This window comes from Saimiri boliviensis, chromosome 6 (assembly GCF_048565385.1).
Source record: "Saimiri boliviensis isolate mSaiBol1 chromosome 6, mSaiBol1.pri, whole genome shotgun sequence".
NCBI lineage: Eukaryota > Metazoa > Chordata > Mammalia > Primates > Cebidae > Saimiri > Saimiri boliviensis.
The window spans coordinates 102,694,495-102,722,431 of NC_133454.1; the positions used below are offsets into that span (position 1 = coordinate 102,694,495).

A 27,937-nucleotide genomic window follows, 5' to 3' on the forward strand; every position below is an offset into this window, starting at 1 on the left:
AAGAGATATTCCTCTTGTGTAGGTTGAGTAGTTTTCTTTGCCACATGAAGGAGTGAGGGCAGAGCCTATAAGCCTATTTTAAATCTGTGGCCCCAACTACTAGCAGTATTTGAAATTATTGTTGAACCAGATTATTATGGCAAAAGCCACAAGCAACTTCATTTTTGTCTCTGAACCTTTTCAGTGAGAGTGCCCTTTCCCTAATCCTGGTTGAAAACTTGGGTAGTCAATGGTTACAGATATAAAATGTTATGGACTAATCACCATGGCTCACACCTGTAATACCAGGACTTTGGGAGGCCAAGGCAGGCAGCTCCCTTGAGTACAGGAGTTCAAGACCAGCCTGGGCAATATAGTGAAACCCTGTTTCTAAAATAAATAAATTAGCCAAGTGTAGTGGAGCACCTATAGTCCCAACTACTCTGGAGGCTGTGGTGGGAGGATTGCTTGAGCCTGGGAGGTTGAGGCTGCAGTGAGCTGTGATTGCACCACTGGACTCCAGCCTGGTGACAGAGTAATACCCTGCCTCTAACAAACAAACAAAAATGTTAGGATCACATTAAGGTGAAACTTCCATCTAAATGTGGTATTTTTGTTTTTGCTCTTCTTCCAGTTAGAGTCTGCTGCAGACAAGAACATGCCATCTGGGAAGGAGAGACATAATGAGCTCCTTGTCTCTTTCTTGCTTTCTTCTTCCTGAATATCCAATGTTCTTGCCTTCCCCACCTGTACTGAGCAAGAGGAGGGAGAAAGGAAATGGGGATTGGAAAATTCTTGACCAGAACTATTAAAAGATTGTTTTGGGCTCTCTGGACCTGGCAGGTATTTAAATACAAATCTTTCTCTCATGAGCACTTCTACAGGCTCTTTGGGGACTCCCCTACTAATTCTGTTTGATTTTTGCTCCCTTGGTAGAGCTGTTCCAGATCCCTTTTTAATCCCTAGGATTCATGCACCTCTGTCCTATAGTTAGAGGTGAGTCCATTGCTTCCCAGACCCAGCCTTTACTCTGCTGCCACAGGCTACTTTAGCTTTCTCATATGTGAGTTAGACATCTATGAATTTTAGAAATCAGATACCAAGTTTTCTGCCTGGTTTCACTGACAAATCTCTCATAGGCTTTATTTGCTGTCCATTGCATTCCTCTCCGAGGGCTCACTTTCTTTTCCTTGCTAAAGTATGTCTTTGAGTAGTTCTTTTATCAAGCATCAGTGGAGTTTTGTAGGTTTTAAATTTCTTTATTATGTAAGTGCTCTTGAATGATTTTTAGCTAGATATAAAAATATATTTTATTAGTAATATCTTTTCAGCACTTTGAATACCTTACTTCACTGCCTTTTGGCATGTATTGCTGGGAAAGGAGAGTCTGCTATCAGTATAATTTTTACTTTCTAAGACTTTCTATCTTCTCTTTCTGTTAGCTTTTATAATTTTCTTTTTATCCTTTTGTTCCACAACTGTGCTACTTTTGCTTTGTTAAGTTAGGTTTTATTTCATTTATCCTTTCTATCATTTAATAGGCACTTAAAAATCTGACATTTTTCTTTAATTCTTAATCCTTTACCAGTCTTTCAATATTGTTCTATTCTTTTGGAGAGCCTCATAAATTATACATTTAGTATAGTCCTTTAATCTAATCTCTATTTCTCTTCATTTCTTATTCATATTTTAATATCTTTATTGGTCTGTATTTATCAGCAAATTTTTGTGCTAGTTTCCAGTATTCACTAATTCATTTTTTGATTTTGCCCAGGCCAGAGTTCAGGCCATCCTTGGTTTACATGATGCTATGTTAAATGAAACCTGTGCATATCAGAACCCTGTCATCAGTTATCACAGAACCATGCAAAGTGAAGTCATGGTTGCATGAGGTTGGCTAACCCAACACTATGCAAAGTGAGGGCCAGCTGTGTATTCAATTCATTAAGTGTTTTTATTTCCATGACTGTATTTTTCATTTACAGAATTTTCAATTGGTTATTTTTCATGGCCATTGGTTCTTAATGTAATGTGCCTTTTCCCTACATTGTCTTGTTAATTGTAAAGCATGTTATTACTTCACTTATTTTCTTGAAGTTCTTAAATGTACATATTTAAAGTAATTTTCTGAGTGTAGTTTAAATTTTTTTTTTTTTTTTTTTTTTTTTTTTTTTTTTTTTTGAGATAGAGTCTTGCTCTGTCATCCAGACTGGAGTTCAGTGGCATGATCTTGGCTCACTGCAACCTCTGCCTCCTGGGTTCAAGTGATTCTCCTGCCTCAGCCTCCCGAGTAGCTGGGATTACAGGCATACACTACCACGCCAGGCTAATTTTTGTATTCTTAGAAGAGACGGGTTTCATCATGTTGGCCAGGCTGGTCTCGAACTCTTGACCTCGTGATCCACCCACCTCAGCCTCTCAAAGTGCTGGGATTACAGGCGTGAGCCACTGAGCCACCATGCCCAGCCTACAATTGTATTTTGAGAGTCATGAATTAATTTCTCCATAATTCAGTTTGTTGGCTGGTTCTTTCTGTTCATTCTCATTTATTTACAAATTTTTCTTGAGTGGAAATTTCTTGTCTTCTTCCCTATGCTAATTCTATCCTGTCTGGCATTTTTGAAGTTATCTTCCACTAATCTCAGGACCTGCAATCTAGAACTAGGTGTACAGCTGGGAGTTCAGGGTTCCTGTCCTGCAATGGTAGTAGAGACAACAGATGAAGTCATTCAGTTGGCAAAGAGCTTGTCAGCTCCTGTCTGCATGGCAATCTTTGTCTCCAGCCACCACATATACACAGTTAACAATGCCCCCTTTCCCTGTGGGCAAGGTCTGCCTCAGTTCTATTTCACAGTGTGACATTTGATCCGATTCCCTGCTATGCATGGGGATGATTTTGGTTCCTGTTATTCAGCTCTTCCTCTCCCCTGAAAGAAGACCACCTAAAGTATCATCAACTTACTCAATCTAACTTTGACACAAGGATTCCTGGTGTTCAGCTCTCTCAGTTGGATCTGAATGTTGCTTTTGTTGCTCTACACGGTTAGATGAATTACTGATGAATTATGTTTGATTATCCCAATGTAGAATGATAGAAAACGAAAGAGTAACTATAATAAAAATAATTTAAACTCATTTGGAAAAAGGGAACATAGGAAACATTACACAGTGGCCACCATTTTATAGCACATAATCTTAACGAACAGAAGTAACAAGATTCCCTTTTCTTGCCAGAAATCTGAGCTCTGTAATCAGCCAATCTAGTTACTTATGGTGTATTTACTAGAGGGTATACCTTGTTCATTGGCAAATGTGGCCATGTCTAAAAAGGGTTTTGGGGAGACAGCTATCATGGAGGCTGTAACAATTACAAGCCTGTTTTATATTTCGTTGGTTTAGGAATCTATGGACTGCCTTAATGGACAAGTAATCCTGGGCTCTTACAGTTTGCCAAGCATGAGTTTCTCTAGAAGTACACATTTCTTAAAATGAAGTAAATTTCAACCTATTTTTGTTTGCGGAACTCCAATGCCAAATAACCAATGACTAGGCAATCACTGACTCTCTAATCCAGACTGAAAATTTATCTCTCTTAAAAACAGGATAGTGCTTTGCCCATTGTCCAGACCTCAGCTGAACTTGGCTTCTGCCTCCACATTCTATTACATGCTGAAAAGGGTGAGCTTTCTGAGGCAAAGGTGTATCTTCTTCAGTCTTTACTTTCACAAGGGCCAGTTCCAACTCAAGCTTTTCTATTTCTTACTGAAACTTTACCAAGAGTTGGGCGATCTATTCTAACTTCCTGCGTGTTTCCTATCAAAAACAGCAGCGCTGTAGTTTAGATGGGTTTAATGGATTCCACATCACCTCAGTTCAGCTAATTCTACATCTTAGAACCTGTCATTTAAAAATGCCCTACTTCTGGGTATTTCTGTGTCACTTAAGACTTTTACAGTTGCAAGTGAGCAAAAGTACCAGCTCAAATTTGCTTAAACAAAAAAGGAAATGTAATGGATAATATAAATAATGAACCCAGGCTGAATACCTAGGTAGATAGGATGAAACTAGGCTTAGGACTGGGAACAGATCATCAGAATGTCTTGGTTTCTTCCCAGCTCTTGGCTTTATTTTGCATTTCCCCATGTGTTAGTTTTATTTTTAGATTCTATGTGGCAATAAAATGGCTACAGCTGTTCTGGCCTCACATCCTCTCAGAATCAAGTCTGTTGAGAAAGAAAGTCTGTTTTCTTTTTCTTTGAGGTGGAATCTCGCTCCGTTGCCCAGCCTGGAGTGCAGTCACACAATCTCGACTCACTGCAACCTCCGCCTCCCAAGTTTAAGCGATTCTCCCACCTCAGCTTCCTGCGTAGCTGAGATTACAGGCACCGGCCATTATGCCCGGCTAATTTTTGTGTTTTTAGCAGAGACGGGGTTTCACCATGTTAGCCAGGCTAGTATGGAACTCCTGACCTAAAGTGATCCGCCCGCCTTGGACTCCCAAAGTGCTGGGATTACCAGCTTGAGACACCTCGCCTGGCCAGAAAGTCTGTTTTCTCATGAAAAGTTACAGAAAAGTCCTGTAATTGAGCCTCTCTGGTTCTGACTGGACTGGGTTAGATCATGTGTCTATTTCTGAATGTATTGCTATGGCAGGAGCAACGGAATGCATGCATTGGCTCAGGTTTCATTCTGACTTGGTGCACACAGACTTCAAGTGTAAATAAAAGGTAGAGTACAGGAGGGAATAACTCCTACACAGCAAAATTAGGATGATATTACAAAATGTAGAGTGCATAGAGTTGCAAAACCAGCACCTGTCTATTGCATTACTGGATAGAGAACCTCAAATGCCAAAGCCAGTAAAGGGAATACATGTGGACATAAAAAATATCATTCTGGCCGGGCGCGGGGGCTCAAGCCTGTGGTCCCAGCACTTTGGGAGGCCGAGGCGGATGGATCACGAGGTCAAGAGATCGAGACCATCGTGGTCAACAAGGTGAAACCCCGTCTCTACTTAAAAAAAAAATACAAAAAATTAGCTGGGCATGGTGGCGCGTGCCTGTGATCCCAGCTACTCAGGAGGCTGACGCAGGAGAATTGCCTGAACCCAGGAGGCAGAGGTTGCGCCATTGCACTCCAGCCTGGGTAACAAGAGCGAAACTCCGCCTCAAAAAAAAAAAAAAAAAAAAATCATTCTGTCCCAGACCAATGGTATTATCAGTCAGTTTCACCAAGAGGCACTTACGAGGGGAGGGAGCATGTGGTAGTTGTTCTTCTTCTTGTCAGTTTCTGTTTATGTATAATAACCAAGAAATTCTTGGTTTTTTTTTTTTTTTTTTTTTTTTTTTACCCAGGCTGGAGTGCAATGGCGTGATCTCGGCTCACTGCAATCTCCGCCTCCCGGGTTCAGGCAATTCTCCTGCCTCAGCCTCCTGAGTAGCTGGGATTACAGGCACGCGCCGCCATGCCCAGCTAATTTTTTGTATTTTTAGTAGAGACGGGGTTTCACCATGTTGACCAGGATGGTCTCGATCTCTTCACCTCGTGATCCGCCTGCCTCGGCCTCCCAAAGTGCTGGGATTACAGTCTTGAGCCACCGCGCCCGGCCCCAAGAAATTGTTAATATCTTGCTTATAGTTCTTTGTTGAAGCTGTCATTCTTACTTGTATCTTAATCTTTCTTGTATATACCTACATTTTGCCAGTATAAATTTTATGACTTTGTAGACTGTGAATCTCAACTCCTCTTATCTTCTATCCTTTTATCTGCCTATAGAGGGGATCTGAATTCCAACAGAAACAAATAAATGCCAATTAGCCTCTAGGGGGCACTTTCTATGTCCAGTAGGGTGTTTTTCTAGTAATTAGAGAAAATGGGTACTAGGAATAATGAAAATTTAATCCCTAAATCTAGAGCAAACAACTTCAACATTCTCTTCCATTGTCATTTTAAAATCAGCTCATTAAAAAAACAAAAGTAAAGAAGTCACCAATATTGTATGAGAGTAAATAAAATGTTGGGACAGTTACCCACATCTGAGCAAGATGAGGAAGAAAATACATCAGCAATGATTCAACAATATGGCAAATAATTATTAGAAATAAATGCAAAAAACAGACCAAGAGTTCAACTCAGAAATAAAATGCTATTCTCTCTTTTGGTTCCTTCCTTATCCTAGGGAGGAGCTGCATCAGTAAAAGATTGACGACTTACTTGGAGAAAGTGGTCTGGGCGAAGACTATGACACTTTTATCAAATAGTGAAAGAAATATTGGCTTTGTTATTGGAGTGACCTGCTTTAGAATCCTCAGCCTCATTCAATAGCAGGCAAGTCACCTAATCATTGCGGAGCCTCAGTTAAATCATCTACCCCTTCCCAGGAGTGTTCTGAGGATTAAGTGAGATATGGTGTCTATGGTGAATACTTGGTACCAGTCCATCTGTTTCACCTGGTGAAAATACCAGGAACAAGTTGCCCAATTTAAAGAAATCTATCAGTTAGGAAAGATAATCTACCAAAATATGTAGAAATTCCTCCTTCTACCCAGTAAGCATTTGAAGCAATGAGGCAAAGAATCAAAACTGAGAGGTAATGGGGACTATATGAAACCATTTATTCTACTTTGTGACCTAAAGGTACCTATTTCATTATCTATTATTTCTCACTAGCCTGTTTCTGAGATCATTGTTTTGAAAGCTGGTTTTATATTCATGGCACTGATTCTTGCTTCTTTTTGCTCAGCCAGAGCCCCTGCACATAAAACTAGTAGGCTGTGAAACAAGCTGCCTCAAGAGAGACCAGCTAGTGGCAGCATGCGGGAGAAAGTAAGAGGTGGAGGGAGAGTGGGGAGAGAACTAGTGGATGCCTTGCTTTTAAGGCTGGGACAATTAACATTTGGCCAGTATGGGATCCTGTGGATAAATCAGAATGGAGTGTTGTTCACAAAGGAGGAGAGCTTTGCAGTTCAATTTTTAGGAATCTGTCTTATAGGAATACTTACAAAAGTATGCAAAGTTGTCCCTGCAAGGGTGTTCAGGGTAGTATTGTTTGTCAGAGTGAAAACTGTAGAAAATCTAAATGTCTGTTAATAATGGAAATGTTAAGTAAATAGGATGGGCTCATACTGTAGAATGTTATCTGGCAACTCAAAAGAATAAGGTGGAGTTGTATATATTAATAATAGGCTGGGTATGGTGGCTCACACCTGTAATCCAAGCACTTTGGGAGGTTGAGGCGGGTGGATCACCTGAGGTCAGGAGTTCGAGACCAGCCTGGCCAATATATAGTGAAATCCTACTAAAAAATACAAAATTAGCCAGGCATGGTGGCACATGCCTGTAGTCCCAGCTACTTGGGAAGCTGAGGCAGAATTGCTTGAACCCAGGAAGCAGAGGTTGTAGTGAGCCCAGATTGCAACACTGTACTCCAGCCTGGGTGACAGAGTAAGACTCCGTCTCTCAAAATAATAATAATAATAAAATACATAGATAAATAAACAGATAGACATAAGATATTTTTGAGTGAAATTAGCTAGTTTGCAGAACAGTAAGGGCCACATGATAAAAGGTGGGGGGAGAGAGAGAGAGGAGTTTGGGGATGAGAGTGGGTAATAAGTTTTTGTGCATTTATATTTTGTTGTATTCTATTTTACAAGAAGCGTATTTACCTATAAAAATGAAAGTAAATAAAAAGATCCTTGGTTAAAAAACACATTTACTTATAACTCTTAAAGTTCAAAGAAATTAGAAGAGTTCCTCCTCCTTCAGTTTGTTACACAGCGGGTCGTCTCACCACATTGGAATCCTGGGACACAGGTTACGGGGATGCTGCCCAGCAAGTGGGCATCAGTTATTCTGTTAATCTTGGGAATGGTTTTCCAACACGAGAGAAGCACCCTTTGAATGGTGTAATTATTAAGTTTATGGGAGAGGCCACTTTCTTCATCTTCTTTTGGAACCACTTAATTGAAGAATGATTTATTCAATTGATCCCTTTTCTCTGAACAGGGGAAACGGCCTTCTCAAAACAGAGCCAGTGGTCATCTTTCAGGAAGATTTGAGGCTTGCCCTCATTCTTAGCCTATTCACAGGGCCGTAGGTCTAACAGCCAGTATATGACAGTCTCATAGCCTATAATATCATGAAATCTACAGTTCTTACCCCCAGATGTCTCATAGATGTGTGATTAGGGACCTATTCCAACTCCCACTGCAATCCCTAACACACAGAATCTGGAGAAATGACACTTGAAGTCTGACTACCTAGATTCTTTAGAACGAAATACCCGTATAATTTTCAGATTTTTCTTCATTTGACCATTGTAGCAATCTGAAAATCTGGAAAATGACATGTTTTTACCTCTCTTTTAAGAACCCTTCTCATGTTTGCCTTCCTTTTCTTATCTCAAGGGCTGCTCTGCTGTTTTCTCTTGTGATTTCCCCTGTACTTCCTTCCTGATTGCTAGTTTCTTTATTCAGCTCTTGTGAATTTGTTTTTCACCTCTTTGGATTCCACTGCCAGTATTTGGCAGTTCGATTACTTTCACCTCTTTATTTTTGTTTTCTGGAATCGTCTACTTACAAGAATCATGGCTATTAGACCAGAGTGCCTCTGGGTTTTCTGTTTCCTTTATTTGGTGATGTTTGATAACGATGCCATTTCAGATATCTTACTTTATGGGCTACTCTGTAAACAGCTGTGGGAATTGGAGTTATGGCAGGCTTTTAAGAGATGTCAGCACTGCAACGACATAGAGGCAGCTCCTAAGAAAAAATGCTTTCTTCAAAGCTTCTCCTTGGAGAATTTCTGCTGCTATCTACCCCAGCTAAAGAAGGCCTAGAGTAAACATCCATGGAATACTGTAGAATGCATAGGATATCATGTAGCCATTAAAAAACCATCATGAAGATTTTTATTTATCAACATGGAAAGATGTTTATGACATATTAAGTGAGAAGCACAAGTTATATAGTATGTATATATGTAATATTTGTAAATAATATATATGATCTCATTTTTATTTAAAGCCTTCTATATTTAAGTGCATAAATATTCATAGATAAAACTAGAAGATTATACATCAAATTGTGAAAAATATTAGCAATGGTTATCTTGGGATGGTAAAATTTGGGGGTGATTTCGGGGTGTTAAATTTACACGATTTTCTAAAGCACTTGAAGTGACTACATATCACTTTATAAAAACCAGCATATTAATATCATTTCAATTTTTTTAAAAGGGGCTTTTGGTGAGGTTAAGAAGTTTTTCTTTCTTTCTTTTCTTTTTTTTTTTTTTTTGAGACGGAGTTTCGCTCTTGTTACCCAGGCTGGAGTGCAATGGCGCGATCTCGGCTCACCGCAACCTCCGCCTCCTGGGTTCAGGCAATTCTCCTACCTCAGCCTCCTGAGTAGCTGGGATTACAGGCACGCGCCACCATGCCCAGCTAATTTTTTGTATTTTTAGTAGAGACGGGGTTTCACCATGTTGACCAGGATGGTCTCGATCTCTCGACCTCGTGATCCACCCGCATTGGCCTCCCAAAGTGCTGGGATTACAGGCTTGAGCCACCGCGCCCGGCCAAGAAATTTTTCTTTTAAAGATTTCATTTCTTTTGAAAAAAATTATCTAAAAGTATCATTTCTCCACACTTTAGCACTTAGCTTAACACATGAGCAGACTTTTGTTTTTGTTTTTGTTTTTGAGATGGAGTCTTGCTCTGTCACCTAGACTGGAGTGCAGTGGCATGATCTCAACTCACTGCAACCTCTACCTCCCGAGTTCAAGCAATTCTCCTGTCTCAGCTTCCCAAGTAGCTGGGACTACAGGTGTGTGCCACCATGCCTGGCTAATTTTTGTATTTTTAGTAGAGATGGGGTTTCACCATATTGGTCAGGTTGGTTTTGAACTCCTGACCTTAGGTGATCCACCCTCCTCAGTCTCCCAAAATGCTGGGATTACAGGTGTGAGCCATTGCGCGTGGCCTGAGCAGATTTTAAAGTTAAAAATCGTGAGTATTCTGAGGCAGGCAGATTACCTGAGGTTAGGAGTTCAAGACCAGCCTGACCAATATGGAGAAACCCCGTCTCTATGAAAAATACAAAATGAGCTGAGAGTGGTGGCACATGCCTGTAATCCCAGCTACTCGGGAGGCTGAGGCAGGAGAATCACTTGAACCAGGAGGCAGAGACTGCAGTGAGCTGAGATCATGCCATGGCACTCCAGCCTGGGCAACAAGAGTGAAACTCTGTCTCAAAAAAAAAAAAAAAAATCGTGAGTATTCTATAAATTTTATTGGTGCACACGTATAGACAACTGCAGTAAGTTTTAAGTATAGCTTGCCTTCCTCAGGTTGTGTGGTGAAGGTCCTCCTCAGAGATAAGGGGGCTGGTGAGATGGGCAGATTCAGCCTGGACCTAACATCACTGAGGTGACAGTGGGATGGACGCAGAGCTGTTATCCAGAAATGGCCTGAGGGAAGGCAGTGCGGCCTCCTAGGTTGGCTTGGTTCCATCCAAGGAAACGGAGATGTGTGAATTTCCCCTGAGGGCCTGATAGGGCACTCAAGGTGGAAGAAAAATCTGCCCTAGCACTTTTTCATAGGACACAAGTATGCTCCACTGTTCCCACCTAGACTCTAGAGACACAGTCAATGGCAGTGGCAGTTGTGGCAACTATGGTGGTAGGGTAACCAACTATCCTGATTTGCTAGAGACTGACTTTCCCCATTTTAACACTGAAAGTCCCACATCCCAGGAAACCCCTCTGTCCCAGGCAAACCAGGATGGTTGGTCTCCCTGTACTGTGGGCACATCAACAGTGATTGGGAGAGGTACCTCACTGGGGCAGCAAAAGCTTGTGGAGGCAATGGCAACTAAATGACAGGAGGCAACAGTTGCCATGGTGACAATGGTGTGGTGCTAGGAGAGATGCCAGGATGTGGTGGTGCCCCTGGCAGTAGAAACCTGGACTCCAAGTGAACAGTTGAGCTGAGAGCTCTGGCAAGATCGGCTTTTCAGGCCAGGCATGGTGGCTCATGCCTGTAATCCTAGCACTTTGGAAGGCCAAAGTGGGTGGATCACCTGAGGTCAGGAGTTCGAGACCAGCCTGGCCAACACAGTGAAGAACCTGTCTCCACTAAAAATACAAAAATTAGCTGGGCATGGAGGTGGTTGCCTGTAATCCCAGCTACACAGGATGATGAGTCAGGAGAATCGCTTGAACCCAGGAGGTGGAGGTTGCAGCAAGCCAAGATGGCATCACTGCACTCCTGCCTGGGTGAAAGAGCGAGACTCCATCTAAAAAAAAAAAAAAATGGCTTTTCAGTTTCAGTTTTCCCAGTGCTGTTGTAACTGGAGTATCCAAAGCATTGGGACAGAGGTAGGGACTGGTAGTGGTGGCTGGGACTCCAGGAATTACATCCACAGAGGTCTCGTGTCTCTTAATGATCCTTGAGTACTCACATCCCTTCAATTGTCCTTGCCTCACACTAGGGATGGGAAGCATTAGCTGGTACTTTCCAAACTCTACCCTTCTTTATACAGCGTTTAGGGGCTGGAGTCATCTTTAGCTTTCTACACACATCATCCTTTATCTTTCTTGTTCATATTCCTCTTTTTTTTTTTTAAAAAAAAAGATCTTTGATTAAAGACTTAAATATAAGATCTGAAATCATAAAAATTCTAGAAGAAAACCTTACAAAACTCTTCCAGACATTGGCCTATGTAAAGAATTTACTACTACAATCCCAAAAGCAAATGCAACAAAAGTGAAAAAGCTTCTGCACAGCAGAAAAAAAAAAAATGATCAGAGTAAACATACAATCCACAGAATGAGAGAAAACAGTTGCAAACCATGCATCCAACAAAGGGTTTGTATCCAGAATCGACAAGGAATTCAAACAAAATCAGCAAGAAAAAGCAAATGATCCCATCAAAAAGTGACGAAAGGACATGAATAGACATTTCTCAAAAGAAGATATACAAATGGTCAACAAACATTTTTAAAGAGCTCAACATTAGTAATCATCAGGGGAATGCAAATTAAAACTACAATGAGATGTCACCTACCCCAGCCAGAATGGCTATTATTAAATAGTTAAAAAACAATAGATGTTGGTATGGATATGATGAAAAAGGAATGCTTATATGCTACTGGTGGGAATGTAAGTTAATACAACCTCTACTGAAAATAGTATGAAAGTTTCTTGAAGAACTAAGGTAGATCTACCATTCAATCTGGCAATCCCACTACTAGCTATCTACTCAAAGGAAAAGAAGTCATACAAAAAAAGATATGAACATGTATATCTTTACTGCAGCACAATTTACAATAGTAAAGATGCGGAATCAACCTAAATGTCTGTCAGCTGATGAATGGATAAAGAAAATGTGGTATATACACAACATGGAATGCTACTCAGCCATAAAAAAGAGCAAATGTCTTCTGCACCAAATTGGATGAAACTGGAGGCCATTATTCTAAGTGAAGTAACTCAAGAATGGAAAACCAAATACCACATGTTCTCACTTATAAGTGGGAGCTAAGCTATGTGTATACAATGATATACAAAATGGTATAATGAACATTTGAGACTCAGAAGGGGGAGGGTGCAAAGTGGAGTGAGGGATGAAAAACCGCTTATTGGGTACAAAGAATAGAACTTGGGTGATGGATACACTAAACTTCACCTCTATACAATTCGTCCATGTAACCAAAAACCACTTGTACTTCTAAAGCTATTGAAAAAATATATATATGTGTAAAGATCTTCAGTGTTTAAAAAAAAAATCAAGTTTTTTAAAAAAAACTTGCCAGACAATGGAACATATTTTAGAGAAAAAAAAATGATTGAGTAGTTTCGCTGAGGGGGGAAAAACCAGGGCCACAAATTAAGGATTGAAAACCAGCACTGTGGATAGGGAGGAAAGAGTCCACAGGCCTGTCTGTGGGTAAAAGCAAGTCCTATGGTTCACTAGTTAATAAACAGTTTTCAGTTAGATTCTTTGAGGGTCTAGGATACCTGAATTACTCAAAATGTATGGTCCTAACCAGCCACAGCAGATTAGAGCCGGTTATGATGAAACACAGTGTTCGGTTTTACTGTTTCCTGAGTAACTGTTGCTCTAGAAATACTTCCTTTAATACTTTACAATCAAAGGCTGAATTTGCTAACTGAGCACAAAGGTTTCTTGTAGCCAGGCCTCCCTCCCTCCACCTCTGGATAAATGGGCTTCTACGGAAGCTGCTATTGTTTGTTTGTTTGTTGTTTTTGAGACAGGGTCTCACTCTGTCACCCAGGCTGCCGTGTAGTGCCACGATAACAGCTCATGGCAGCCCCAGCCTCTCAGGCTCATGCAATCCTCCCACCGTAGCCTCCAGAGTAACTGGGACTACAGGCATGTGCAACGATGCCCAGCTAAGTTTTTACACTTTTTTTTTTTTTTTTTTTTTACAGACGGGATCTCACTATGTTGCCCAGGCTGGTCTCAGACTCCTAGGCTCAAGTGATCCTCTGGCTTCAGCCTCCCAAAGTATTGGGATTATAGGAGTGAGCCACTGCGCCTGGCCTGAAGCTGTTTTAATCCATGCCTTATCCACTATTCTTTGGATTTTGCAAATTCCTTCCCTTTAATTAAGGCAAATTCCACTTTCCGAAGAATTTCAGAGCCGAGATCTAGTCTTGATCAATATGCGTTTTCTGTAACACCTTTGTTTCTTCTTTTTTTAAAACTGATGAAGGCAGACTCTCTAATCTCAATACACCCTTATCTCTTTAGTTTCCTTCTAGGCCCTCCTTCACAACCAGGTCCCCACAGTGAAACCTGTCCTTAGCCCATCTGTGCCATTTGGGGCTCTCTCAGGGAGATACTGGTTTTGCACTCCAGGTCATTGTTTCTTTTAGGTGCATAATAGTATAAAATGAAAGCACGTCTGCATTTAATTATGATTCCGTCTTCCTGGCTCCACGTTCACAAATTTCTAAGCCTTTGGAGAGAAGGAATATTTGCTACAAACATTGGGTGCAGTGACGACATTGTCATCTGCTTTTGATTTCCTAGATGTAGCCGTAAACAGATGCAAAGTGTGGCTAAATGTTTGGGATGGAGTGTTTGGACCACCTGACAGGGTGTAGATAGGACTCTCCACATGTCTGCAGTCATCATTTTGCCCATTTTTTTTTTTTTTTTAGTTTTTATCTTTAAAAATATGCCTCCTCACTTCTTTTTTTTCTTACACTGGCACAAAACAAACAGAACCTTGACTTTGGTTTCACAATATATGTGGTGGATTTCATAGACTTTGTGTTTCACCATACATAAACTTTTGACCGTCACAAATAATTTTTTTTTCATCTCTAGGTCACAGAGCTTTCATGTGGATGTGTTTGAGAAGGGCAGAGAGTAATTACACGGGGGAATCAGATGTAAGTAGGGTATGTGGCTTTTCTGCTACAAACCACACACCTCCTCTGTCTCCAGCCAATGCCATGCTTTTGACCATAAACTTATGAGGAGTCTGTCCATGTAGCCTAGGGTCAGCAACTGCTGAATCACTCTTCCAATTATGATGCTCTCTGGAAGGTTCATTACGGCACTCAAGAGTTTTAATGACTGGCTCTTGCGGCATCTTTCGTTTGTCATGGACTTCAGCTGCTCTAGATCCTTTCCAACAGACCCTTTCTAATATTCTACTTTCCCTTGCTCAAGGTTTACTTGAGGACACTCAAATAACAGAAGCTCAGATGTTTGAGGAATGCAAGTTGTTATAAGATAGGGTGCTTTCTTGCACTTAACTTCAGACATCAAGACTTGTGTTGTTAGGGTTCTTGCCAACAGAACAATATACAGAATAATCTGTAAACATAATAGCGTGATCCTACAGCAAGAGATGGCGTGTTCCAAACACCGCTAAAGGCAGCCATAAAATCAGGGCCTATTTTGAAAATTGTGACTAATATTTATTAAACTAATATCAACCAATGATACACTAATAAAAAAGTCGGAAATGATGTTCATTGTCAAGTAATTCCTTCTCTTAGGATAATAAAAGGCAAGCTTAGAGTACTTTTTTTCAGATGACCTCAGGGTTTTATAAGTATTAACACATTAAATTTAATAATGTATAAGGGTTAAGAAAATAATCTGGTCATTTCTCTGTGTAGCCTGTCTGGTTAACTGTTTATATATTCCTACTTTTTAACTTATTTATTTATTGAGACAAGATCTTGCTGTCTTGCCCAGGTTGGAGTGCAGTGAGCTATCATCAGCGGACTGGTCAACCTCCTGGGCTCAACTGATCCTCCCACTTCAACCGCCCCAGTAGCTGGCACTACAGGTGTGCACCCCATGCCCAGCTATTTTTTAATTTTTTTGCAAAGATGGGGTCTCCCTATATTGCCCAGCCTGGTCTCAAACTCCTGAGATTAAGAGATCCTCCTGCTTCAGCCTTCCAGAGGTCTGAACTTACAGGTGTGAGTCACCACCCCAAGCCATCCATCTGTCTTTCTTTTCTTCTTCCTTTTCTTTCTTCCTTCCTTTCTCTCTCTCTTTCTTTCCTTCCTTCCACTCTCCCTCCCTCCCTCCCTTCCCTTTCTTTTTTCTTTTTTCTTTGTTTTTGAGACAGAGTCATGTTCTGTCACCCAAGCTGGAGTGCAGTGGCACGATCTTGGCTCACTGCAACCTCTGCCTCCTGGGTTCAAGAGATTCTCTTGCCTCAGCCTCCTGAGTAGCTGGGATTACAGGCACACACCACCATGCCTGGCTAATTTTTTGTATTTTTAGTAGAGACGGGGTTTTGCCATGTTGCCCAGGCTGCTCTTGAACTCCTGAGCTCAGGCAATCCACCTGCCTTGGCCTCCCAATGTGTTAGGATTACAGGTGTGAGCCACCGTGCCTGCCCCCAAGCTGTATTTCTATCTTTAATCTGTTTATCTTCTCTGTGTCTCAATGTGTTCCTACAAAAAGTCACTGGGTCCAAGGCAAAACTGTGGTATAGGTGAAGCTTGAATTTGATGGCTTCCACCTCTTCCTCATCTTCAGTGATGAAGGGGGTCCTCAGGTTGGGATGAAGAATGAATGTAGGGGTCCTCAGTTTGGGGTGAAGAGAAATGACAGGACCCGATTCTGGCTCTCAGCTACTGAATAACTTGTAATGAAGGTGTTACCTGAGATTCTTATGTATGATCCCACCTAGGAATATATGTATATTTATTTATAAATTTTTACTTTGATATAACATTAAGTTGCAGAAAGTTACAAAAATGGTATAAATAACTCCAGTTTACCCTTTACCCAGAATTTTGCCCTATTTAGTTTGTCATTCACTTGCTCTCTTTATTTACATGTGTATATGAATGTATATAATATATATTTTTTCTGGCCCATTTCAGAGTAATGCAGACATCATGCCTCTTTACCAGTAAATACTTCAACATGTATTTTCTAAGGCAGAAAAGAAACCTCTGATGTAAGAGATTACATAATTGCAGTCTAATGATCAAAACAAGGAAATTTAACATTGATACAATATTCTTATTTATATTGTTTATGATCCATATTAAATTTCATAAATTGTCTCCATAGTTTATGGCTAATTTTTTGTATTTTTAAGCCTTTTCTGTCTGTTTGTTTTTTAAGCCTTTTCTGACTGTTCTAAGACCCAATCCAGGAACACTCTTTATACTTAGTTGGTGTGTCTCTTTAGTCTTCTTTAAACTGGAACAGTTCTTTAGTCCTTAACTTTCATGATCTTGATATTTTGAAAAGGCCAGTTGTTGTAGATTGTTTTTCAGTTGGAGTTTGTCTCATGTTTCCTTGTGGTTAGATTCAAGGTACACGTTTTTTATAGGAATGCCACAGAAGTGATGTTGAGGCTTTCCTGGTGTGCATGAAGGGGGTGATATATCTTTTTTTTTTTTTTTTTTTTTTTTTTTGAGATGGAGTTTCACTCTTGCCCAGGCTGGAGTGCAGTGGCGCAGTCTCGGCTCACTGCAACTTCCACCTCCCAGGTTCACGTGATTCTCCTGCCTCAGCCTCCCGAGTAGCAGGGATTACAGGCACATGCCACCATGCCCAGCTAATTTTGTAGTTTCAGTAGAGACAGGGTTTCTCCATGTTGATCAGGCTGGTCTTGAACTCCTGATCTCAGGTGATTTGCCCTACCTTGGCCTCCCAAAGTGCTGGGATTATAGGCATAAGCCACTGTGCCCAGCAATACAACTATTTTTTAAAACTAATTTTGAGAATATGAGAAGGTACTCAAGTCCTAAAGGAAAACATATTTAAAAATGAAATGGAAGGGTATGTGCATATGAGCCAGGGATCTGATCAAATTCTCTCTCAGACCCCTCAAGGCAAATCGTCATTTACTCTGCTTATTGTAATATGGTTTGTCCTGGTATTAGCTCATCTATTCATTCACTTGCTTGTTCAATCATTTAGTCAAATGTTGATTGAACACCTTCTGGGTGCCAGAAAATTGTTGCAGGTGCTGAGAATAAGCAGAAAATACAAAAACAGAAACAAAACCCACCAATCCTCATGGGCTTCTATTCTAGTAGGAAAAATATACAATAAACAAATGAAATCAGTTATACGGTATGTTAAAAGGGAAAAGGGTCATGGAGAAAACATAAAGCAGGGAAGGCATGACAGGAAGTGCCAGAAAATGCTGTAAGGTTAAAAGAGGTGGTCAAGGAAGGTCTTTCTGAGAGGATAGCACGGGCCCGAGGTAAACCATGGGCCCCCAAGCTGAGCCATGTGACTTCTGGCTTCTTTTGAGGATGCAGAGTTTAAAAGGGCATTAAGAAAAACATGATACAAATTCTAATATTGTGTCATCTATCATTTATCCAATCAGTAAGTTGTTTCACATATCAGGGGCCAGCCAGACAAGAGAAAGGTAACAGTGCTTATTATTCATTGATATTCTAATACTGGGTGGGATGGGATTGGAAAAAATGGAACCCCAGTACAAAGCTTCAGAGAATTAAGCCAGTGCTTGCTACTTAGCTAAGCTAGTGCCTGCTACTTTGTTTGTCCCTTATGACAAAGATAGGATAAGGGACAAAAATGTGGAGGGCTAGCAGGAATCATCTGGGCAAATTTTGAACTGCTAGCAGAAAGGAAGCTATACAATAAACATATAATGCCTGTGTTGTATCTTGTAGTCTTACAATTTTATACTTTAAGAAGTAAAATACTTTGTTTATGTTGCTTACAGAGCTACCACTGCTTTCCCCAGGTCTGGCTCAAGGATGGGAAAATCCTCTGCCAACGTCCTGTGCAAGAAGGACGTTCCTCTCACCTCCAAATCCAACATTAAAAGGGATTACAGGCTCATACCTATAATCCCAGCACTTTGGGAGGCTGAGGCGGGCAGATCACTTGAGGCCAGGAGTTCGAGACCAGCTTGGCCAACATGATGAACTGTCATCTCTTATAAAAATGCAAAAAATAAGCCGGGCATGTTGTCATGCTCCTGTGGTCCCAGCTACTGCGGAGGCTAGACAGGAGAATCACTTGAACCCGAGAGGTGGAGGTTGCAGTGAGCCAAGATGGCGCCACTGCACTCCAGCTTGGGTGACAGAGTGAGATTCTTATCTGAAAAAAAAAAAGTATGAATGGTAGAACAGAAAATATCATATGATAAGAAGAAACAAGAAGAATGAATGTAGCAGTGTCTTAAAGAACAAGAATCATATGAAAATAGATTGCTTATGGGAGATGAATGTGTGAAGAACAGTCTTAATTTCATGTATGGGGCCCCAGCAGGAGTTAAAAAAGGAAACAGAAGAAAAAGAAAACAGGAGAGAATGAAGACAAATTTAAATGGCAAACAGAAGCCCCACAAGAAAAATACGCCAAAGATGACATAAACATAAAAAATCAGCCCTTTGGTATTCAGGTTAGAAATCTGAACTGCATTAAGTGTGACAAATGGGGTCATGTCAATGCAGACTGAGAATGTCCTTTGTTTGGTCTTTCAGGAATCGATGCAAGTTCAGTTCCTATTGAAGACACAGGTAGGCACTAGACGTGATTTGTTTGTTTCAGAATTTATGTAGAGTACAAAGAAAGAAATAAAATAACATTTCTCTCCCTCTCTCTCTTTTTTTTTTTTTTTTTTTTTTTTTGAGACAAAGTCTCACTCTGTCACCAGGCTGGAGTGCAGCGGTGCAATCTTGGCTCACTGCAACCTCTGCCTCCAGGGTTCAAGGGATTCTCCTGCCTCAGCCTCCTGAGTAGCTGGGACTACAGGCATGCACCACCACGCCCAGCTAATTTTTTTTTGTATTTTTAGTAGAGACGAGGTTTCACTATGTTGGCCAGGATGGTCTCAATCTCTTCACCTTGTGATCTGCTAGCCTCGGCCTCCCAAAGTGTTGGGATTACAGGCATGAGCCACCACACCTGGCCGTGTTTCTCTCTCTCTCTCTTTTTTTTTTTCCAAAGGAAAAAGATTTAATATAAAGATTCAAGAGTCACATCATGACAAATGATACAAATTTGGGAAATATCCTTTTCTCTTCCTTTTTGTAGATGGTTTTACCACGTTGCCCAGGATGGCTTCAAACTCCTGGACTCAAGCAATCTACCTGCCTGGCCATGTTTCTCTTTATTTCCTCATTTAAAAAAAAAAAAAGAAGTAAATAGATTTTAATTTTCAGATTGCCTGGAGTAATTGCTTTTGACATTTGGCACAAGAAGGAGACTTTTGCTTCATGTCACCATGCCTCAGAACTGAATCTGTTTATGTCCACATATCCTGGAACAGAAGCTACATATAGGATGATACCGGTCAACAGATCCTCTTGCTTGGTGGAAAATTAATCTTTCAGTGGACTTGTTTAGCTAAGTCTCGCCTGCCTTTTGCTGTCTGGAAGGAGAGGCAGTTAGAGATCTTCCTCCTCCTCCTTATCCTTGCTGCTCTGCAAGCTGCCTCTTCCCCGGCACTCTCATTCCTGCCTTTGGCTGTTCCTCAATCCCATGTGGCTCTCTAGGCCTGTCATGCTCTTGTGTTACAAATCCATAGCCACTTCCCCCCTTTTTTTTTTCTTTTGAGATGGAGTTTCACTCCTGTTGCCCAGGCTGGAGTGCAATGGTGTGATCCCGGCTCACTGCAACCTCTGCCTCCTGGGTTCAAGCGATTCTCCCTCAGCCTCCCGAGTAGCTGGGATTACGGGCATGCGCCACCACGCCCAGCTAATTTTTTGCATTTTTAGTAGAGATGGGGTTTCACTATTTAAGCCAGGATAATCTTGATCTCTTGACCTCATGAACTGCCCACTTCAGCCTCCCAAAGTACTAGGATTACAGGCATGAGCCACCACACCTGGCCAACTTCCCACTTTTTGTCTTTTAAATCCTGGGAAGAATTATCTCTTAAAGACTGGGAAGAATGTCATTTTCCTGTGGTTCTTCTGAATTATGTATGTACAAAACATGGATGTCACAGTGGTTTATGCAGGATGCATCCCATAACACTGGGTCTTCAGGTAGGCAGAAGGTGGTGCAATGCTGGAATTGAATTCTAAGAATGTAGAATACTCACTCCAGATCTTCCTGTATTCCTGTTCACTTTGTCACAGGCAGAACAGTGCAGGAGTGGAGCTGTGCTCTCCAGAGCCACACTGCCTGGTTTGATCCTGGCCCCATTGTGAACTATCTGGGTGACTTCGGGAGGTTACTTAACCTGTCTGTACCTTAGTGTCCTCAGATGTAAAGTGAAGGTGGTAGGAGATCATTTCCCCTTGTAAGCTTGTTATAAGGACTAGATGGGTTAATATTGGAAAATCCCTTAGTGCAGAGCCTAGACGTAGTAGGAGCTATACTGTTTGCTGATTATACAAAATTTGTTTTGAGAGGATGGTTTGTGGGATAGAGGGATTTGGTTTAGGGTAGCGATTGGTCCTTGTTCATCATAATGTGACCTTGGAGCCAAACTACAGTGTCCAGAGGCAGCCTCTTAACTACAGCACAACCCACAAGGATGGGTATAATAGAATATCCTACAACAAAGTTCACCGAATTTTCTGAACAGTGTTGCAACTCACACAAGAGCCACATGGCACAGCAGAATAAATGGAAATACTAATAATCAGAAAATACAGATAACTAACTCATACGGTTCATGTAATCTTTCCTAATCCTCCAACAACCCTTGGAGGTTGGTGTGGCCCATGCTGCTGATCAAACACTGATATTCATTTTCCCTTTCTTTTATAATAGAATGCCTGAGTTTTGCCAAGCACATGGTCACCCAGCCAATGACTACATCTCCCAGTTTCCTGTGTAGCTAGGCCATGTGACTAAATTCTGGTCAATGAAATGTGAGTAGGAATAAAGTGTGCTATTTCCATGTTGTGCCCTAAAAAGAAAAGGACATGGGCTCCCTTTGCTCCTTTGTCCCCCTTCCCACTGGCTGGCATGCAGTTATGATCAAGTGAGCTGCTGTAGCTCCCTTGGACTCAGAGATGGAAGCAGAGTATTGAGGATGGCAGAGTTGCCTAACCAGCCCTATACCATTTAGGTCTGAGATGCTTTATTGTGAGAGAAATAAGCTTTGATCTTGTTTAAGCTATTTTGTTATTTTTTGGGGGGGCTGTTTTTCTTAAAGCAGATTAGATGATACCTCATAAAGAAGGTGTTAGTATCTCCATTTTACAAAAGCAAAATGGTAGCCTAGAAAAATTGAGTGACTTGCCCAAGGTCACATAGTTTGTAAATGTCTACGGTGGGATTTGACCCGTAGTGCTTGGGTGCTAGCTCTGGGGCTGTTAACCATATACCATGCTATTTTGTCTCTTGAGCCCTGCTAGGTAAAGATCTGGGTTTATGGGAAGGAAAGGGAGAAAAGAGACATCTGTTCCACTCCCCCTAGTTGACCATTCCTAGCTATGACCCATGGTTCCACCCAAACACATATATTTTATAACTTTTCATTTCTCCACAGATGCATAATTGTGTGCTCTCAGTCCATAACAAATGTGTTGATTGTCTATGAGATTTGACTTTTTTTTTTTTTTATATTGTCAGAGTGCAAGAACCCATGTCTGGTTATTGCAAACCGACTTAAACCCAGGGTCAAACCCAGGTGCAACATTTAACAGCATACACAAGAGAGGCAAGCAAAATACCTCTAAGACAGCAGCCCTGGAAAATAACTTCAGTCCAAGCATGTCAATCCCAGTAGTTAAACCTGACTGGTTGACGCACGCCTTGCAGGAGCTCAGCAGCAAGGAGGGAATGTGGGTGAGCCACAGGAGTTTAGTGGAGAGGCTGCTAAGCCGCAGAGGCCAATGGACCTGCGCAAACTTGAAAAAGGCTCAACACCAGTTGTAAATATTTGCTTGCTACCGAGTCCTACTTAAGCCATTGCCATACCAACATTAATGAAGTCAGACTTTTAAGGAAAAGTGGTAACAATCAGTTTCGATTTTTGTGGTAACAGGGTGGATCATGTAATGCTCACTCCTGACACCACACCTACCACCTATTCATTTTTTTCAGCTTCACTCAAAGCCTCCAGGACCCAGCAGGTTCAGGTTAGGTGACCTTCTTAGGTCACCTAACAACAGCTGGCCTTCCCCTCTCTCAGCACTTTTCCCCTGTGTTATTGCCTCATTATTTGTCTATGTCCACCTTCTTCCCTGCTGTACTCCCAGAGCCCAGCAGGCAGGGGGCCCAGGACTCAGTAGACATTCAGTAGATTGGATGATTGATGAGTCCCATGGTGTGGTGGTTATGGCTGAACATAAGAGGCCTTCTCTGTCAGAAGAATGTGAAGAAATATGCAATTGATAAACATCTAGAATCCAGATATTCACCTGTCTTGAAAACTGCACTTCCAATCCACACTCTTAGTGCCAGTGAGAGTATAAACTAGCTTGAGCATTGCAGAAAAAAATTGACAATCGGTCACAAGACCCTTAAAACGTTCCAACAATTCGAACCAAAAATAACCTCTGAAAATAGGTCCTGAGGAAACAAATACAAATGTAGAGGAGGGATGTCATTATACTGTCATAGAAGAAAACAGTTTAAATGTTCTTAGTAAAAGGGTATGTAAATAAAGGAATATCCTTTAATTGCAAATTGTGTAGGAGAAAAATATCACCTTTTGGAAGAAGATTTAATGACCTGCAAATAATTTTTTCTGATAATGTTAGGTGGAAAAAGCAGGATGTAAGATTATATATACTGCAGGATCCATTGTAAAACTCTCTCTTTTCTCTCTCTCTCTCTCTCACACACACATACACACATACACACTCCTTTACATACATATAAGAGAGAAAATATTGGTAAAAATGTTATCTATTTATAATCATTTTTGAATGATTGTTTGATATTTTATCCTGCATTTTCCAAGCCTCCATTAGTAAGTATAAAAAGAAAGGAAAAAACAAATTCCCAATTCTTGTTTCTATTTTTTTTTTTTTTTAATTGTTGTTGTTTTGAGATGGACTCTTGATCTGTCACCAGGGCTGGAGTGCAGTGGTATGACCCCAGCTCACTGCAACTTCTGCCTCCTGGGTTCAAGTGATTCTCCTGCCTCAGCCTCATGAGTAGCTGGGACTACAGGTGCGTGCTACCACATCTGGCTAATTTTTGTATTTTCAGTAGAGACAGGGTTTCGCCATGTTGGTCAGGCTGGTCTTGAACTCCTGATCTCAAGTGCTCCACCTGCCTTGGCCTCCCAAAGTGCTGGGATTACAGGCATGAGCCACCAGGCCTGGCCTATGTTTCATTTTTTGCAAACCCCAGATCAGTAGCATGGCACGCAAGGCCGAGGGGGAAAAAGGCACATCCATGTTCTTCCCCTCAGAATAGCTCATGTTATGGGCATCACCAGACACCAGGGACGTCTAGGCTGCCTCCTCCCAAGTAAGTAACTATTCATATTAAAGCGGGAAAGATATGGTGCAGCAAAATAGGCAGAGCATGGGGTATGTGCTGCTACTGGATATAACACCACTGCTACTTTGTAAAGCAAATTCCACCTTCTTCTCTTGCCTGCTCAAGCCTGTTCTACAGTCATGGAGCTGTGGTGACATTTACTCTCTTCTCTTAAAGCCAACAGCCGATACTGAATTGTAACTCTCTTTTTTAAATTGTTGTGTTCTTTTTTCCTCCTTTTTGCCTAACTCTGAATTTGCCTCACAAGGCCACTGTGAAGAGGTTGAAACTGAAATTTGTAGAACATTCTCAGCTTCTCCAAGGATGGGTGGAATCAGAACAGAATAATTACCCCTTGTGCTGTTTTGTATGCCTGTCATCCAGTAAAACATAACATTCATTCTCTCCATTCTTTTCTTGCAATACTAATGAAATAAAATTTGTCTATAAAGATTCCTAGTTGAGTACTCAAATGTTGTTCTTGAACATTTGTTACATGGTCTACTTTGTAAGCTTGGTTTCAAATTTGGTGATATCAGGATTAATAACAGTATGTCTTGTGCCAGTACATTTTATTTCATTGAGTTCTGAAAATCAGAGAACAGCATTTTAAAAATAATAATTTTATTCATATCAATAAAAACACCCATGAATTCATATGACTAAAATGTTAAAACCTAGAACTTAATTTATTTACTTAACCAATCACTTGCAATTACCTTTACGTAATCAAACAGGTTTGGTTTCAAGTATTTTTAAACTAGGGCTGATTTTTAGAAGTGTTTTCATTTAAACTATAATTAAAGCATAGTCATAAAGCCAATAAAATTTCCACCTAATATGTGACTTTTTTTTAATTTTTAATTTTTTTGAGATGGAGTCTCACTTTGTCATACAGGCTGGAGTGCAGTGGTGTAATCTTGGCTCACTGCAACCTCTGCTTCTCAGGTTCAAGAGATTCTCCTGCCTCAGCCTCCTGAGTAGTTGAGACTACAGGCATGCACCACCATTCCCAGCTAATTTTTGTATTTTTGGTAGAGACGAGGTTTTGCATGTTGGCCAGGCTGATCTTGAACTCCTGGCCACAAGTGATCCTCCTGCTTTGGCCTCTCAAAGTGCTGGGATTACAGGCATGAGCCACAGTGCCCAGTCTCCTATGTAACATTATAACTTTATTGTCAGCCCACACAGCCAAGACAATTCTAAGCAAAAAGAACAAAGTTGGAGGCATCACGCTACCTGACTTCAAACTATACTATGAGGCTATAGTAATCAAAACAGAATGGTACTGGTACCAAAACAGAGATATAGACCAATGGAACAGAACAGAGGCCTCAGAGGCAATGCCACACATCTACAACCATCTGATCCTTCACAAAGTTGACAAAAACAAGCAATGGGGAAAGGATTCCTTGTTTAATAAATGTCGTTGGGAAAACTGGCTAGCCATGTGCAGAAAGCAGAAACTGGACCCCTTTCTGACCCCTTACACTAAAATTAACTCCAGATGGATTAAAGACTTAAACTTAAGGCTTAACACCACAAAAACCCTAGAAGAAAACCTAGGCAAAACCATTCAGGACATAGGCATAGGCAAGGACTTCATGACTAAAACACCAAAAGCATTGACAACAAAAGCCAAAATAGACAAATGGGATCTAATTAAACTCCAGAGCTTCTGCACAGCAAAAGAAACAATCATTAGAGTGAACTGACAACCAACAGAATGGGCAAAAATTTTTGCAATCTACCTATCTGACCAAGAGCTAATATTCAGACTCTACAAAGAACTAAAACAGATTTACAAGGAAAAAAGCAAACAAACCCATTCAAAAGTGGGCAAAGGACCTGAACAGACACTTCTCAAAAGAAGACATTTATGAGGCTAACAAACATATGAAAAAATGCTCATCATCATTGGTCATTAGAGAAATGCAAATCAAAACCATATTGAGATATCATCTCACACCAGTCTGAATGGCGATCATTAAAAAATCTGGAGACAACAGATGCTGGAGAGGTTGTGGAGAAATGGGAACCCTTTTACACTGTTGGTGGGAGTGTAAATTAGTTCAACCATTGTGGAAGACAGTGTGGCGATTCCTCAAGAATCTAGAAATAGAAATTCCATGTGACCCAGCAATCCCATTACTGGGTATATATCCAGAGGATTATAAATCATTCTATTATAAAGACACAGGCACAAGTATATTCATTGTGGCACTGTTTACAATAGCAAAGACCTGGAACCAACACAAATGCCCATCAATGATAGAATGGACAAGGAAGATGTGGCACATATATACCATGGAATACTATGCAGCCATAAAAAATGATGAGCTTGTGTCCTTTGTAGGTACATGGATGAATCTGTAAACTATCATTCTCAGCAAACTGACACAAGAACAGAAAAACAAACACTGCATGTTCTCACTCATAGGCGGGTGTTGAACAATGGGAACAGATGGACACAGGGTGGGGAGCATCACACACTGGGGTCTGTTGGTGGAGAATAGGGAAGGGACAGCAGAGGGTAGGGAGGTTGGGGAGGGATAACATGGGGAGAAATGCCAGATGTAGGTGATGGGGGGATGGAGGCAGCAAACCACATTGCCATGTATGTACCTGTGCTCCTGCATGTTTTACACATGTACCCCAGAACCTAAAGTGCAATTATATATATGTGTGTGTGTGTGTGTGTGTATATATATATATATATATATATATATATATATATATATAAATTTATTGTCATTACTTGTAAGCGTGCCGTTTATTTTAAAATACAAGATATGATAAGATCAGAAACCAATCTTGTTTCTCCATTTCTTTCTCTGGAAATAATTCCTTAGGAGTCTAAACCCATAGTAACAAAAACACAGGAAAAAAACCACACATGCTGAACAGTGTCTATATAATGAACAAAGGTTAATATAACTCCAGGTCTCTTCTTATTTATTTTGTTGATATTTGCCTTGGTTAGTTAAGAAGATGATTTGTTTGATTCTTTCAACATTTGTTTATTCAACAAACTGTGAGCTTTGGAGATCAGCAGCTGAGACTAGAATCCCGGCTGTATCCCTTAATAACTGTGTAACTTTGGGCAAGTTATTTAACCTCCCTATACCTGTGTTTCCTAATCTGAAAAATGAAGATAATATTAGCATCTAACTCATAGAGTTGTTGGGAGGGTTAACTATGCAAATACACGAAAAGCTTATACTCGTCCCTGGTATCTAGTAAGTGCTCAATAAATTATAAATGGGAGGATTCCGACCCACATGGAGTTTACAGTCTTGGCAGTACAGATCTTGTAGGTAGAAAAAGACACCAAATCACACAGCTAACAGCATCTTTACAATTGTTTTAAGTTTAATATAGGAAAAGTATAGGGTGTTAAAGATCAATTTGTGGCGTTCTTTTCCAATGAGCTGCAAAAATTCCACTTTTATGCCCAAGATTCTTATTATACTGTTGTAAGATCAAGAACAATATGTGAAGTTTCCACTTTTATATATCCACCCATTATATGTAGTTGTACTGGAAAAAATCAAAAGCTGATTACTTATATAGTATTTATATATATCAAGGTGCTTAAAGATAAATCCTAGTACCTGAGGAGGTGTAGAAATCATTCAAACTATTTGATTACAATGACAAATCAGTAACTTATTAAATATTGTACTAAATATACTAAATACTTTACTCTTCAACGTAAGTTTTTAAAGACACAGAGCTTTTCAAAATTTCTGCTCACCTGGAAGTAAAATTTGGGGAAGCAGGTTTCTCCAGTGTTTAAAGAAGCCAATTTGGCACAGTGTTACAGGGGTTGAATACATTTTTACCATCTCTCAGTTAAGTTGTTTTTCTCTGGTAACGGAGGAAATCAACGGCCATCTGTAAGGAGATAAACGTTTCAGAGTGTTTTTATATTTAAATAATTAGTATACTAGACTAGTAAGTGATAATCCACAAATAAGAAGAGCTAAGAGAGAGAAAGAAAAGTGTCCATCCATTGGTTGCAAATAATACTTATATTGGGATATGGCAAAATTTAATTC

The 27,937-nt window shown here is 40.5% G+C and overlaps 1 long non-coding RNA gene across 3 annotated transcripts in view; it reads right to left on the reverse strand.

Moving 5' to 3' along the window:
- Nucleotides 1-27,937, reverse strand: part of LOC141584878 (uncharacterized) — a 65,163-nt gene that overhangs the window by 36,926 nt on the left and 300 nt on the right. For all 3 annotated transcript variants that reach the window (XR_012518148.1, XR_012518147.1, XR_012518149.1), the window contains exon 2: nt 27,634-27,773. This is a non-coding gene — a long non-coding RNA (uncharacterized LOC141584878). The remainder of the gene's footprint in view (nt 1-27,633; nt 27,774-27,937) is intronic.